Here is a 16,986-nt window from a genome sequence, read left to right as displayed (position 1 = left end):
AATGTTACGTCTGTATGTAATGACGGAACACGGGGTACGGAATGTTACGTCTGTATGTAATGACGGAACACGGGGTACGGAATGTTACGTCTGTATGTAATGACGGAACACGGGGTACGGAATGTTACGTCTGTATGTAATGACGGAACACGGGGTACGGAGGTCTGTATGTAATGACGGAACACGGGGTACGGAATGTTACGTCTGTATGTAATGACGGAACACGGGGTACGGAATGTTACGTCTGTATGTAATGACGGAACACGGGGTACGGAAATGTTACGTCTGTATGTAATGACGGAACACGGGGTACGGAATGTTACGTCTGTATGTAATGACGGAACACGGGGTACGGAATGTTACGTCTGTATGTAATGACGGAACACGGGTACGGGGTACGGAATGTATACGTCTGTATGTAATGACGGAACACGGGGTACGGAATGTTACGTCTGTATGTAATGACGGAACACGGGGTACGTAATGTTACGTCTGTATGTAATGACGGAACACGGGGTACGGAATGTTACGTCTGTATGTAATGACGGAACACGGGGTACGGAATGTTACGTCTGTATGTAATGACGGAACACGGGGTACGGAATGTTACGTCTGTATGTAATGACGGAACACGGGGTACGGAATGTTACGTCTGTATGTAATGACGGAACACGGGGTACGGAATGTTACGTCTGTATGTAATGACGGAACACGGGGTACGGAATGTTACGTCTGTATGTAATGACGGAACACGGGGTACGGAATGTTACGTCGTGTATGTAATGACGGAACACGGGGTACGGAATGTTACGTCTGTATGTAATGACGGAACACGGGGTACGGAATGTTACGTCTGTATGTAATGACGGAACACGGGGTACGGAATGTTACGTCTGTATGTAATGACGGAACACGGGGTACGGAATGTTACGTCTGTATGTAATGACGGAACACGGGGTACGGAATGTTACGTCTGTATGTAATGACGGAACACGGGGTACGGAATGTTACGTCTGTATGTAATGACGGAACACGGGGTACGGAATGTTACGTCTGTATGTAATGACGGAACACGGGGTACGAAATGTTACGTCTGTATGTAATGACGGAACACGGGGTACGGAATGTTACGTCTGTATGTAATGACGGAACACGGGGTACGGAATGTTACGTCTGTATGTAATGACGGAACACGGGGTACGGAATGTTACGTCTGTATGTAATGACGGAACACGGGGTACGAAATGTTACGTCTGTATGTAATGACGGAACACGGGGTACGGAATGTTACGTCTGTATGTAATGACGGAACACGGGGTACGGAATGTTACGTCTGTATGTAATGACGGAACACGGGGTACGGAATGTTACGTCTGTATGTAATGACGGAACACGGGGTACGGAATGTTACGTCTGTATGTAATGACGGAACACGGGGTACGGAATGTTACGTCTGTATGTAATGACGGAACACGGGGTACGGAATGTTACGTCTGTATGTAATGACGGAACACGGGGTACGGAATGTTACGTCTGTATGTAATGACGGAACACGGGGTACGGAATGTTACGTCTGTATGTAATGACGGAACACGGGGTACGGAATGTTACGTCTGTATGTAATGACGGAACACGGGGTACGGAATGTTACGTCTGTATGTAATGACGGAACACGGGGTAACGGAATGTTACGTCTGTATGTAATGACGGAACACGGGGTACGGAATGTTACGTCTGTATGTAATGACGGAACACGGGGTACGAAATGTTACGTCTGTATGTAATGACGGAACACGGGGTACGGAATGTTACGTCTGTATGTAATGACGGAACACGGGGTACGAAATGTTACGTCTGTATGTAATGACGGAACACGGGGTACGGAATGTTACGTCTGTATGTAATGACGGAACACGGGGTACGAAATGTTTCGTCTGTATGTAATGACGGAACACGGGGTACGGAATGTTACGTCTGTATGTAATGACGGAACACGGGGTACGGAATGTTACGTCTGTATGTAATGACGGAACACGGGGTACGGAATGTTACGTCTGTATGTAATGACGGAACACGGGGTACGGAATGTTACGTCTGTATGTAATGACGGAACACGGGGTACGGAATGTTACGTCTGTATGTAATGACGGAACACGGGGTACGAATGTTACGTCTGTATGTAATGACGGAACACGGGGTACGGAATGTTACGTCTGTATGTAATGACGGAACACGGGGTACGGAATGTTACGTCTGTATGTAATGACGGAACACGGGGTACGGAATGTTACGTCTGTAGTAATGACGGAACACGGGGTACGGAATGTTACGTCTGTATGTAATGACGGAACACGGGGTACGGAATGTTACGTCTGTATGTAATGACGGAACACGGGGTACGGAATGTTACGTCTGTATGTAATGACGGAACACACGGGTACGGAATGTTACGTCTGTATGTAATGACGGAACACGGGGTACGGAATGTTACGTCTGTATGTAATGACGGAACACGGGGTACGGAATGTTACGTCTGTATGTAATGACGGAACACGGGGTACGGAATGTTACGTCTGTATGTAATGACGGAACACGGGGTACGGAATGTTACGTCTGTATGTAATGACGGAACACGGGGTACGGAATGTTACGTCTGTATGTAATGACGGAACACGGGGTACGGAATGTTACGTCTGTATGTAATGACGGAACACGGGGTACGGAATGTTACGTCTGTATGTAATGACGGAACACGGGGTACGGAATGTTACGTCTGTATGTAATGACGGAACACGGGGTACGGAATGTTACGTCTGTATGTAATGACGGAACACGGGGTACGGAATGTTACGTCTGTATGTAATGACGGAACACGGGGTACGGAATGTTACGTCTGTATGTAATGACGGAACACGGGGTACGGAATGTTACGTCTGTATGTAATGACGGAACACGGGGTACGTAATGTTACGTCTGTATGTAATGACGGAACACGGGGTACGGATGTTACGTCTGTATGTAATGACGGAACACGGGGTACGGAATGTTACGTCTGTATGTAATGACGAAACACGGGGTACGGAATGTTACGTCTGTATGTAATGACGGAACACGGGGTACGGAATGTTACGTCTGTATGTAATGACGGAACACGGGGTACGGAATGTTACGTCTGTATGTAATGACGGAACACGGGGTACGGAATGTTACGTCTGTATGTAATGACGGAACACGGGGTACGAAATGTTACGTCTGTATGTAATGACGGAACACGGGGTACGGAATGTTACGTCTGTATGTAATGACGGAACACGGGGTACGGAATGTTACGTCTGTATGTAATGACGGAACACGGGGTACGGAATGTTACGTCTGTATGTAATGACGGAACACGGGGTACGGAATGTTACGTCTGTATGTAATGACGGAACACGGGGTACGGGTTACGTCTGTATGTAATGACGGAACACGGGGTACGAATGTTACGTCTGTATGTAATGACGGAACACGGGGTACGGAATGTTACGTCTGTATGTAATGACGGAACACGGGGTACGGAATGTTACGTCTGTATGTAATGACGGAACACGGGGTACGGAATGTTACGTCTGTATGTAATGACGGAACACGGGGTACGGAATGTTACGTCTGTATGTAATGACGGAACACGGGGTACGGAATGTTACGTCTGTATGTAATGACGGAACACGGGGTACGGAATGTTACGTCTGTATGTAATGACGGAACACGGGGTACGAATGTTACGTCTGTATGTAATGACGGAACACGGGGTACGGAATGTTACGTCTGTATGTAATGACGGAACACGGGGTACGAATGTTACGTCTGTATGTAATGACGGAACACGGGGTACGGAATGTTACGTCTGTATGTAATGACGGAACACGGGTACGAAGTTACGTCTGAGGGGTACGGATGTTACGTCTGTATGTAATGACGGAACACGGGGTACGGAATGTTACGTCTGTATGTAATGACGGAACACGGGGTACGGAATGTTACGTCTGTATGTAATGACGGAACACGGGGTACGGAATGTTACGTCTGTATGTAATGACGGAACACGGGGTACGGAATGTTACGTCTGTATGTAATGACGGAACACGGGGTACGGAATGTTACGTCTGTATGTAATGACGGAACACGGGGTACGGAATGTTACGTCTGTATGTAATGACGGAACACGGGGTACGGAATGTTACGTCTGTATGTAATGACGGAACACGGGGTACGGAATGTTACGTCTGTATGTAATGACGGAACACGGGGTACGGAATGTTACGTCTGTATGTAATGACGGAACACGGGGTACGAATGTTACGTGTAGTAATGACGGAACACGGGGTACGGAATGTTACGTCTGTATGTAATGACGGAACACGGGGTACGGAATGTTACGTCTGTATGTAATGACGGAACACGGGGTACGGAATGTTACGTCTGTATGTAATGACGGAACACGGGGTACGGAATGTTACGTCTGTATGTAATGACGGAACACGGGGTACGGAATGTTACGTCTGTATGTAATGACGGAACACGGGGTACGGAATGTTACGTCTGTATGTAATGACGGAACACGGGGTACGGAATGTTACGTCTGTATGTAATGACGGAACACGGGGTACGGAATGTTACGTCTGTATGTAATGACGGAACACGGGGTACGGAATGTTACGTCTGTATGTAATGACGGAACACGGGGTACGGAATGTTACGTCTGTATGTAATGACGGAACACGGGGTACGGAATGTTACGTCTGTATGTAATGACGGAACACGGGGTACGGAATGTTACGTCTGTATGTAATGACGGAACACGGGGTACGGAATGTTACGTCTGTATGTAATGACGGAACACGGGGTACGGAATGTTACGTCTGTATGTAATGACGGAACACGGGGTACGGAATGTTACGTCTGTATGTAATGACGGAACACGGGGTACGGAATGTTACGTCTGTATGTAATGACGGAACACGGGGTACGGAATGTTACGTCTGTATGTAATGACGGAACACGGGGTACGGAATGTTACGTCTGTATGTAATGACGGAACACGGGGTACGGAATGTTACGTCTGTATGTAATGACGGAACACGGGGTACGGAATGTTACGTCTGTATGTAATGACGGAACACGGGGTACGGAATGTTACGTCTGTATGTAATGACGGAACACGGGGTACGGAATGTTACGTCTGTATGTAATGACGGAACACGGGGTACGGAATGTTACGTCTGTATGTAATGACGGAACACGGGGTACGGAATGTTACGTCTGTATAGTAATGACGGAACACGGGGTACGGAATGTTACGTCTGTATGTAATGACGGAACACGGGGTACGGAATGTTACGTCTGTATGTAATGACGGAACACGGGGTACGGAATGTTACGTCTGTATGTAATGACGGAACACGGGGTACGGAATGTTACGTCTGTATGTAATGACGGAACACGGGGTACGGAATGTTACGTCTGTATGTAATGACGGAACACGGGGTACGGAATGTTACGTCTGTATGTAATGACGGAACACGGGGTACGGAATGTTACGTCTGTATGTAATGACGGAACACGGGGTACGGAATGTTACGTCTGTATGTAATGACGGAACACGGGGTACGGAATGTTACGTCTGTATGTAATGACGGAACACGGGGTACGGAATGTTACGTCTGTATGTAATGACGGAACACGGGGTACGGAATGTTACGTCTGTATGTAATGACGGAACACGGGGTACGGAATGTTACGTCTGTATGTAATGACGGAACACGGGGTACGGAATGTTACGTCTGTATGTAATGACGGAACACGGGGTACGGAATGTTACGTCTGTATGTAATGACGGAACACGGGGTACGGAATGTTACGTCTGTATGTAATGACGGAACACGGGGTACGGAATGTTACGTCTGTATGTAATGACGGAACACGGGGTACGGAATGTTACGTCTGTATGTAATGACGGAACACGGGGTACGGAATGTTACGTCTGTATGTAATGACGGAACACGGGGTACGGAATGTTACGTCTGTATGTAATGACGAACACGGGTACGAATGTTACGTTGTATGTAATGACGGAACACGGGGTACGGAATGTTACGTCTGTATGTAATGACGGAACACGGGGTACGGAATGTTACGTCTGTATGTAATGACGGAACACGGGGTACGGAATGTTACGTCTGTATGTAATGACGGAACACGGGTACGAATGTTACGTCTTATGTAATGACGGAACACGGGGTACGGAATGTTACGTCTGTATGTAATGACGGAACACGGGGTACGGAATGTTACGTCTGTATGTAATGACGGAACACGGGGTACGGAATGTTACGTCTGTATGTAATGACGGAACACGGGGTACGGAATGTTACGTCTGTATGTAATGACGGAACACGGGGTACGGAATGTTACGTCTGTATGTAATGACGGAACACGGGGTACGTAATGTTACGTCTGTATGTAATGACGGAACACGGGGTACGGAATGTTACGTCTGTATGTAATGACGGAACACGGGGTACGGAATGTTACGTCTGAATATAATGACGGAACACGGGGTACGGAATGTTACGTCTGTATGTAATGACGGAACACGGGGTACGGAATGTTACGTCTGTATGTAATGACGGAACACGAGGTACGGAATGTTACGTCTTTATGTAATGACGGAACACGGGGTAAGAAATGTTACGTCTGTATGTAATGACGGAACATGGGGTACGGAATGTTACGTCTGTATGTAATGACGGAACACGGGGTACGGAATGTTACGTCTGTATGTAATGACGGAACACGGGGTACGTAATGTTACGTCTGTATGTAATGACGGAACACGGGGTACGAAATGTTACGTCCGTATGTACTGACGGAACACGGGGTACGTAATGTTACGTCTGTATGTAATGACGGAACACGAGGTACGGAAACACGAGGTACGGAATGTTTGCCAAGACACATTGCAAGTTGATATAAATGTTTTTATTTCAGTCTCGTCCTTTGAGATGAAGTAATAGAATTATCAATTGGCGATTCATCGACGTTTTATCCGTCGGAGAAATTTGTTTATTTACATTTCAATACCGTACGGAAATAACAATTATTTGTTATGCCAATTGCTAACGGTGAGCGAAATATCCCTCGATTAACTGCATAATACATCATGTATGATCACGTGTCTGTGTGTGTGTGTGTGTAGGCTGAGTGGTCGTGGTCGTGAGAGAAAAAGCGGGAAGTAAAAACACTTATACCTATATAAATAAAGCAGGAATTCGATCTAATCGATAAGCCATGGTGCTTTACGCGGGAATTACGCTGCAAAGTTTCTCATTAAAATCGTCTGCTTCTCGCGACTAGCCAGCGCGCGCTAGTCGTGACGAACTGGGCCACGTTTCACGTATACACGGTATCACACGATTCACTAGTCATATACGTGCTGGGAGGCGAGACGGTTTGGGTCTCTGGAACGCCGGCAATATTCACGATGTTTGTAGGTTTTGTGTATTGCTAACTGTGTACATGGATATAATACCGTATTGTGATCCTGTTTGGGATGATATTGGGATATAGACAGATCTGTAGTCGTGTTGGTGAGTAGATTTTGGTGTGTTCCATGTGTCCGTATTTTGTTTGTATATCTTTACCTTGTGTATGTGTATATATGTAACGTGCGTCATCAGTATACCAAGTGAATGACCCGAGAACTTGTCCGTCTGTCAGTACACAGAGAGACGTCCATGTCAGTCTCCGTGGTACCGTCAGTCGTCTGTCTCCTCAGAACGCCGGGCAGTGTAGTTAGAAAGGCCATGTAACGGTACCGTCTGAATGTCAACAAACCAACCAGTCAAGACCTCGTTCATTACAATAGGCCGACTTTGGCCACACATTTTGACGGCATGGTTAGCTTTAAGTCGAACGCCGAGATAAGACAAGCACTTGTCAGTTATATCGCTGTAATTTATACAGAACTTATTACTTCTCACTAATGTGTCAAATACACCGTTATTCATGCTGTAATATCACTGGTTTACGAGTACAAAAGTAGGTCACGTTGTTGTATTTTGTAGGTCAACGCTTATATTAATCTTTGTCGGATCGACGAAGTTAAAAGGCTTGGTTATATCCGGGTATACCACGACTGTCATGCTATAAGTTTTTTATTCAAAAGATTTATTTATAGCCGTTTTATCGTGCGTAGTAAATCTGGTTTAAATAGATATTATTCGTTTAGCAGGTAAAAACTGCGCAGTGACGTAGGTATCATACGCAGGCTAGCGTTTATGACCGGATGTTTGTGGTGCTAGGCCTACACAGGCTAACGTATGACCGGATATTTGTGGTGCTAGTCTACACAGGCTAGCGTATCACTGGATATTTGTGGTGCTAGTCTACACAGGCCATGATTGGATGTTAGTGGTGCTAGGCCTACACAAGCTATGGTTAGATGTTTGTGGCGCTAGGCCTACACAGGCTATGGTTAGAAGTTTGTGGTGCTAGGCCTACACAGGTTAGGGTTGGATGTTTGTGGTGCTAGGCCTACACAGGTTAGGGTTGGATGTTTGTGGTGCTACGCCTACACAGGTTAGGGTTGGATGTTTGTGGTGCTACGCCTACACAGGTTAGGGTTGGATGTTTGTGGTGCTACGCCTACACAGGTTAGGGTTGGATGTTTGTGGTGCTACGCCTACACAGGCTAGGGTTAGATGTTTGTGGTGCTACGCCTACACAGGCTAGGGTTAAATGTTTGTGGTGCTACGCCTACACAGGCTAGGGTAAGATGTTTGTGGTGCTACGCCTACACAGGCTAGGGTTAGATGTTTGTGGTGCTACGCCTACACAGGCTAGGGTTAGATGTTTGTGTTGCTACGCCTACACAGGTTAGGGTTGGATGTTTGTGGTGCTACGCCTACACAGGTTAGGGTTGGATGTTTGTGGTGCTACGCCTATACAGGCTAGGGTTAGATGTTTGTGGTGCTACGCCTACACAGGCTAGGGTTAGATGTTTGTGTTGCTACGCCTACACAGGCTAGGGTTAAATGTTTGTGATTCTATTTAGGCCTACAAAAGCTAGAGTATGGTTTAATGTCTGATGCTAGGCCAACACATGATAGCGTACACATAGTTTTATGTTTGTGGTGTTGGGTAATTGCCTAAATGGTGCTAGGCCTACACAGGCTAGCGTATGGATGGATGATTGCCTAAATGGTGCTAGGCCTACACAGGCTAGCGTATGGATGGATGATTGTCTAAATGGTGCTAGGCCTACGCAGGCTAGCGTATGGATGGATGTTTGTCTAAATGGTGCTAAGCCTACGCAGGCTTAGTATGGATGGATGATTGTCTAAATGGTGCTAGGCCTACGCAGGCTTAGTATGGATGGATGATTGTCTAAATGATGCTAGGCCTACGCAGGCTTAGTATGGATGGATGATTGTCTAAATGATGCTAGGCCTACGCAGGCTAACGTGGTGATGGATGTTTGTGGTACTTTGCCTACACAGGCTAGTTTATGGTTGATATTTGTCTAAATGGCGCTAAGCCTACACAGGTTAGCGTATGGCCTTTGTTAAATGGTGCTAAGCCTACACAGGTTAGCGTATGGCCTTTATTAAATGTGCTAAGCCTACACAGGTAAGCGTATTGCCTTTGTTAAATGGTGGTTAGCCTACACAGGTTAGCGTATTGTCTTCATTAAATGGTGTTAAGCTTACACAGGTTAGCGTATTGCCTTTGTTAAATGGTGGTTAGCCTACACAGGTTAGCGTATTGTCTTCATTAAATGGTGTTAAGCTTACACAGGTTAGCGTATTGCCTTTGTTAAATGGTGCTTAGCCTACACAGGTTAGCGTATTGTGTTTATTAAATGGTGTTAAGCTTATACAAGTTAGCGTTTTGCTTTTATTAAATGGTGCTAAGCCTTCACAGGTTAGCGTATTGCCTTTATTAAATGGTGATAAGCCTACACAGGTTAGCGTATTGCCTTTTTTAAATGGTCGTAAGTCGTATTGCCTTGGTTAAATGGTGCTTAGTCTACACAGAAGATGAACAATTTGTTTTCAAATCTGAAACTTATTAATTCGACTCTTTTATAACAGGAATTGACTTCATAAAAACTGATAGAACATTTATCAAAAAACAATGGGCGTGTGAAAGACAGTTCATTAAGAAATGTGCATTTGAAAGACCATTTATAAAATCTGTTTGCTCACGTGAAATCGATAGTGTGTTTTATGTCGACTGTGAATGTGATCTTTGGCTGATTACATTTTCACTTATATTAGTTAAACCGGAACCGGAACCGATTCGCATCCAAACGCAAAGTCACTAAACCACGTTACGACAGTAGTAAGTTGTCATGGATACGTCCACATCACTAACGACAGTAGTAAACAAGACAACCTCAGATGAGGGCATTCACTCTCGGCCAATATGACTTCCGGAAACAAGACTGTATCTTTGTAATTCCGGTTCCGGTGAATAATAATGATTATATAAATGCATCTGCCGAGTATCATGTGTATGTAGAACGATACACGTATATAGTTATGGTGATTTTCCCGTCGGAATAATTAAGTAGACATTTAACATTAGATAAACGTGAATTGGTACAGCCGTGACAACATTAATTCTGTATTTATCCGTTTTTGTCGTGCCAGACACGAATTAATCAGATACTGGTAAGTAGGTCATTTCTGATTATTTAACGTTACCCTGTTAACTTGTTATAATGCTGCACGACGTCACGGTATTTATTGTGTAAGGCTGTATTTAAATATACATATAGATTTCCATAACATGATGTCACTATTCAACGTTTCTTGAAAAATACAATACATTTATGTTAAACAATATTAAAACATTGCCATCTACACACACATATATATATATATATATATATATATATATGTAATGATCTACGACAGGAAGCGAAAAGAAAACAGATGGAAGACGAAGAAGGCCTTGTACATTTTGCAAACATGGTATATATAATTCGCAGACCATCGTGAGACCTATTGTACATCCGCATCGCAAAAACAAACAAACTATATGAGAACACTAACATGCTTTCAAGGACTACACAAACATGTGGACAATTCATACTACACAAATGTGTTGTAACTGAATTAGGTTTAAGTTCATTTGATTGTCTTACAATTATAATTTAGGTTTGGATAGTGAGGCATTATTTTGTCTGCTTCCATCATTACATATCATATTTATATCGTACACATACATTGAATCGTCTTGTTCATCTGGTTGCCATGTGCTAACCGTATGTCGCTGTTTTTTCTTCATGCTCCCACCTATTCTGTTTCCGGCTTCACAATTCAAAATCTGTTAAATCGACCTTTAAGTTACATTTAAATACTAAACAGAACGTAATTCACGTTCCAATGATTTCATCAGGTTTTATAGATTATTGATTTATGTTGTTACTTCCAGAGGCTAGCGAACAAAATTAGTTTTTTATACAAACATAAGTATCATATGAGAAATCTGCACTAAGCGATGAATGCTGTGTCGACGTTTATAAAAGTTTTGTGTGTGTTTAGGCGCTGACTTTGTAACTGTAACCGATACAGACTTCCGTTCCCGACTGGTATTTTTGTGATGTTCTGTCGCCAAGAGTAACATTGACCCCATATTCCTCCACATATTTATTATAACACTATAAGGAACAGTCGGAGTGATCGTCTGATGAACCAATGAATAGTAATCTACCGTAAGTGATTCGCGATTGATATCCGTTGTTTGTATCTCGATAACGCTTCATTCACACGCGTTCGCCATTTTCCTTGTAACTATTTATTTCTTCCTGTTATGACAGATACATAACTACTTATCTGATATACTTATCAGGAAGGAACGTGTGTGTTACGTCAGCACTGATCTCGTCATGTCTCCACTGGTCTCAGGATATAGTAGTGCGATACATTGTGGGCTTGTTTTCTTTGAATTTCGTATGTCCTAATGATCGAATTGCCCAATATATCCGGTAGGTTGGCAATACTAATATTTCCTATAATACAATCATTCTTGTAACGAGCATTTGCATTGGCTTAAAATATGTTATCAACTCATGACGTAAAAAAAAATGACGTCACCGTTTGTTACATCGCATCTGGTTGGCTGATACATAGTTCATAGTGTTTCACGGGATTAAATTGAATGATAAAGATTAACTTGAATATATTTATTGTGATTGAGTTCTAATACATAATAAAACAAAGCTACGTGTACAGTACGTTACACTTATCAAGTGATGCATGGGTCGCCAACACTGAACAGAAATCCAAATTCAAGTTATAATCCTGAACATACTTGACGAAATGTGTGTACATAATGATCAGACTTTATTTCAGTTTTGTCTTCATTTAGAGTTACTTGAGTTTCGGTGTTGACCTATACATGTTTGAAAACAGATTAATGTATCTTTATATGCCGCCAAGTCCACGGTACCAATATACTGTAGTTGTGAACACCACAGGTGTCTGTCAAAAAACCAGAAGCAGACATCTGTGGTGAAAACATAGCTCTAGACGATGGACGGACGATATCTAGTAGCTTTGATAACGTAGCTCTGAATGACGAACGATATCTAGTAGCTACGTTAACGTAGCTCTGGATGACGGACGATATCTAGTAGCTATGGTAACGTAGCTCTGGATGACGGACGATATCTAGTAGCTATGGTAACGAAGTTCTAGACGACTGACGATATCTAGTAGCTATGGTAACGAAGCTCTAGACGACTGACGATATCTAGTAGCTATGGTAACGTAGCTTTAGACAATGGGCGATATCTAGTAGCTATTGTAACGTAGCTCTGGATGACGGACGATATCTAGTAGCTATGGTAACGAAGCTCTAGACGACTGACGATATCTAGTAGCTATGGTAACGAGGCTCTAGGCGACTGACGATATCTAGTAGCTATGGTAACGAGGCTCTAGACGACTGACGATATCTAGTAGCTATGGTAACGTAGCTTTAGACAATGGGCGATATCTAGTAGCTATTGTAACGTAGCTCTGGATGACGGACGATATCTAGTAGCTATGGTAACGAAGCTCTAGACGACTGACGATATCTAGTAGCTATGGTAACGAAGCTCTAGACGACTGACGATATCTAGTAGCTATGGTAACGAGGCTCTAGACGACTGACGATATCTAGTAGCTACGTTAACGTAGCTCTGGATGACGGACGATATCTAGTAGCTATGGTAACGAAGCTCTAGACGACTGACGATATCTAGTAGCTATTGTAACGTAGCTCTGGATGACGGACGATATCTAGTAGCTATGGTAACGAAGCTCTAGACGACTGACGATATCTAGTAGCTATGGTAACGAAGCTCTAGACGACTGACGATATCTAGTAGCTATGGTAACGAAGCTCTAGACGACTGACGATATCTAGTAGCTATGGTAACGTAGCTCTGGATGACGGACGATATCTAGTAGCTATGGTAACGAGGCTCTGGATGACGGACGATATCTAGTAGCTATGGTAACGTAGCTCTGGGTGACGGACGATATCTAGTAGCTATGGTAACGAAGCTCTGGGTGACGGACGATACCTAGTAGCTATGGTAACGAAGCTCTAGACGACTGACGATATCTAGTAGCTATGGTAACGTAGCTTTGGATGACGGACGATATCTAGTAGCTATGGTAACGTAGCTTTAGACAATGGGCGATATCTAGTAGCTATGGTAACGTAGCTCTAGATGACGGACGATATCTAGTAGCTATGGTAACGTAGCTCTGGATGACGGACGATATCTAGTAGCTATGGTAACGTAGCTCTGGGTGACGGACGATATCTAGTAGCTATGGTAACGTAGCTTTAGACAATGGGCGATATCTAGTAGCTATGGTAACGTAGCTTTGGATGACGGACGATATCTAGTAGCTATGGTAACGTAGCTTTAGACAATGGGCGATATCTAGTAGCTATGGTAACGTAGCTCTAGATGACGGACGATATCTAGTAGCTATGGTAACGTAGCTCTGGATGACGGACGATATCTAGTAGCTATGGTAACGTAGCTCTGGGTGACGGACGATATCTAGTAGCTATGGTAACGAAGCTCTAGACGACTGACGATATCTAGTAGCTATGGTAACGTAGCTTTAGACAATGGGCGATATCTAGTAGCTATGGTAAAGTAGCTCTGGACAACGGACGGACGATTTTTATATAGTTCGGGTCTGTAATATTCGACATTTCATTGGTGAGTGTTGACTGTCATGATGAATTCATAATGTAACTGTCTGGGTCCAGGCTAATTCCACTTCCTGTCCGACAATCGATCTAACAGATGTACAATGTAGGTAAGGATTGATTGTTAGCTGTCTGACCTCCCCGGGACATAGGATGCTGTTAGGCCACTGTCGCCTACCTCGTCATGTCTAAATCTTTACTTCATTTTAGCGCGATACTTCCGGCTGGAAATGTAATATGTTTTCTTATATGTTTCAGTTTCTGATGTCGGTTTGAGGACCAAACAATATTTTACCTGAAAGTATGGATATATAAGGTAAGTTATAATACATGCTGTAATAGCGAATTAAGACTAATGATGTCCGCTTGTAACAGAATCCTTCCCAACGCTACGATATTTCATTTTGCGTTGATGCATATGGATAGTTGTAATTAAGGCTGTGATTCTCTTAAGAATCGGTAAGATTATACAATGGTATAAGAGAAACAGGTTAACAAACTCGGATTGACACGCGAATGTTATATAAGATATATATAATTGTATAACTTTGTCTTCACGTTTAGGATCATTAAAGACAAAACCATTCTAGGGTATGATATATCACGCGCCGCGTGACGTTCTCACTTACATGTTGAATCGTTGATCGATACTTAACTTGCCGAATGCTTTAGAGTGTGATTTGACAACATTATACAATGAAACCCACGCACGTGAATTCCCCAGAAGTAACAACAGCCACGTTTATCCTAATAGATACGGTATATTTTTAGCCCACCATCATCAGATGGTGGGCTATTCAAATCGCCTTTCGTCCGTGGTCCGTCGTCCGTCCGTCCGTCCGTCCGTCCGTCCCTCCGTTAACAATTTTTGTTACCGCTATTTCTCAGAAAGTACAGAAGGGATCTTTCTCAAATTTCACATGTAGGTTTCCCTAGGGCCCTAGTTGTGCATATTGCATTTTGGGACCAATCGGTCAACAAGATGGCCGACTGGCGGCCATCTTGGATTTTGATAGTTAAAGTTTGTTACCGCTATTTCTCAGAAAGTTATGAAGGGATCTTTCTCAAATTTCACATGTAGGTTCCCCTAGGGCCCTAGTTGTGCATATTGCATTTTGGGACCAATCGGTCAACAAGATGGCCGACTGGCGGCCATCTTGGATTTTGATAGTTAAAGTTTGTTACCGCTATTTCTCAGAAAGTACTTAAGGGATCTTTCTCAAATTTCACATGTAGGTTCCCCTAGGGCCCTAGTTGTGCATATTGCATTTTGGGACCAATCGGTCAACAAGATGGCCGACTGGCGGCCATCTTGGATTTTGATAGTTAAAGTTTGTTACCGCTATTTCTCAGAAAGTTTTGAAGGGATCTTTCTCAAATTTCACATGTAGGTTCCCCTAGGGCCCTAGTTGTGCATATTGCATTTTGGGACCAATCGGTCAACAAGATGGCCGACTGGCGGCCATCTTGGATTTTGATAGTTAAAGTTTGTTACCGCTATTTCTCAGAAAGTTTTGAAGGGATCTTTCTCAAATTTCATATGTTGGTTCTCCTAGGGCCCTAGTTGTGCATATTGCATTTTGGGACCAATTGGTCAACAAGATGGCCGACTGGCGGCCATCTTGGATTTTGATAGTTAAAGTTTGTTACCGCTATTTCTCAGAAAGTTTTGAAGGGATCTTTCTCAAATTTCATATGTTGGTTCTCCTAGGCCCTAGTTGTGCATATTGCATTTTGGGACCAATCAGTCAACAAGATGGCCGACCGACTGACGGCCATCTTGGATTTTGATAGTTAAAGTTTGTTAACACTATTTCGCAGAAAGTACTGAAGGAATCTTTCTCAAATTTCATATGTAGGTTCCCCTACGACCCTAGTTGTGCATATTGCATTTTGGGACAGATCGGTCAGCAAGATGATCGACAGGTAGCCATCTTGAATTTTGATAATTGAAGTTTGTTACTGCTACATATCTCAGAAAGTACTGAAAGGTTCATATAATTCATTGAAAAGCAGGGAAAAGATCCCTCTTTCTGTTGTCAGACATAGATCATTCTTTGGTGGGCGCCAAGATCCCTCTGGGATCTCTTGTTAGTACGCGTGGTCAGCGGAGGTTAACGTTCCCATTTTTACACCGGAAGTATCAATAGTTTTAAACATCTTACGGTGTTTGTTGTGTAATCATACACAGGCGACATATTTGTGGTGAGATAAAGAGGTAATTTGTTGTAGTTGTAATCTATTGAACGGTTTTGTGTAGTGTCGGCTACCGGACTGTATATAGCAAAACAAGCAGGATTGGATAACTGCCAACGTACTCGGTGTTGTGCGTAAAATAGTAAAACGGAGTTTACACTCCTGTACGTACGTAAAACACTGTGTTTGTACATGTAGATACGTAAGTGTAGGTTTTATTTACGTTGTAACTATATTACTAGTTATTGTTATGTATTAAAGCTTCCGTACGTGTAAAGAACTTTAGTAAGCGTCTACATAACTCCGGCTGTTATTTTTGTCTCGCCGTAACGTTCCCGGAGACTGCTGATATCCATGTATACTGTCGGATGTTCTAACGAACCATTAATTATATCACTCATATCACGTGTTACGGAAAACACGCGAGTAGCATGCCAAGCAAATAGGCTTTCCGAACAATCAAACTGTCGTAATCAACATTGTTACTGTGACAGGTCACGTGAAAGTGATCTGACGCCATTC

The 16,986-nt window shown here is 43.5% G+C and overlaps 1 protein-coding gene across 1 annotated transcript in view; it reads left to right on the top strand.

Annotated features, from left to right (window-relative positions):
* Window positions 1-7,272: 7,272 nt before the first annotated feature.
* LOC138306827 (uncharacterized) overlaps window positions 7,273-16,986 on the top strand; it is a 60,308-nt gene continuing 50,594 nt past the window's right edge. Inside the window, exons 1-2 of the mRNA XM_069247310.1 lie at window positions 7,273-7,628; window positions 14,527-14,584. The gene's annotated coding sequence lies outside the window, so the exon portion shown is untranslated. The remainder of the gene's footprint in view (window positions 7,629-14,526; window positions 14,585-16,986) is intronic.

This window comes from Argopecten irradians, chromosome 14, assembly GCF_041381155.1.
Source record: "Argopecten irradians isolate NY chromosome 14, Ai_NY, whole genome shotgun sequence".
Classification (NCBI taxonomy): domain Eukaryota; kingdom Metazoa; phylum Mollusca; class Bivalvia; order Pectinida; family Pectinidae; genus Argopecten; species Argopecten irradians.
Note: the sequence above shows the minus strand (reverse complement) of the source record. Positions and strands in the feature narration are given on the sequence as shown.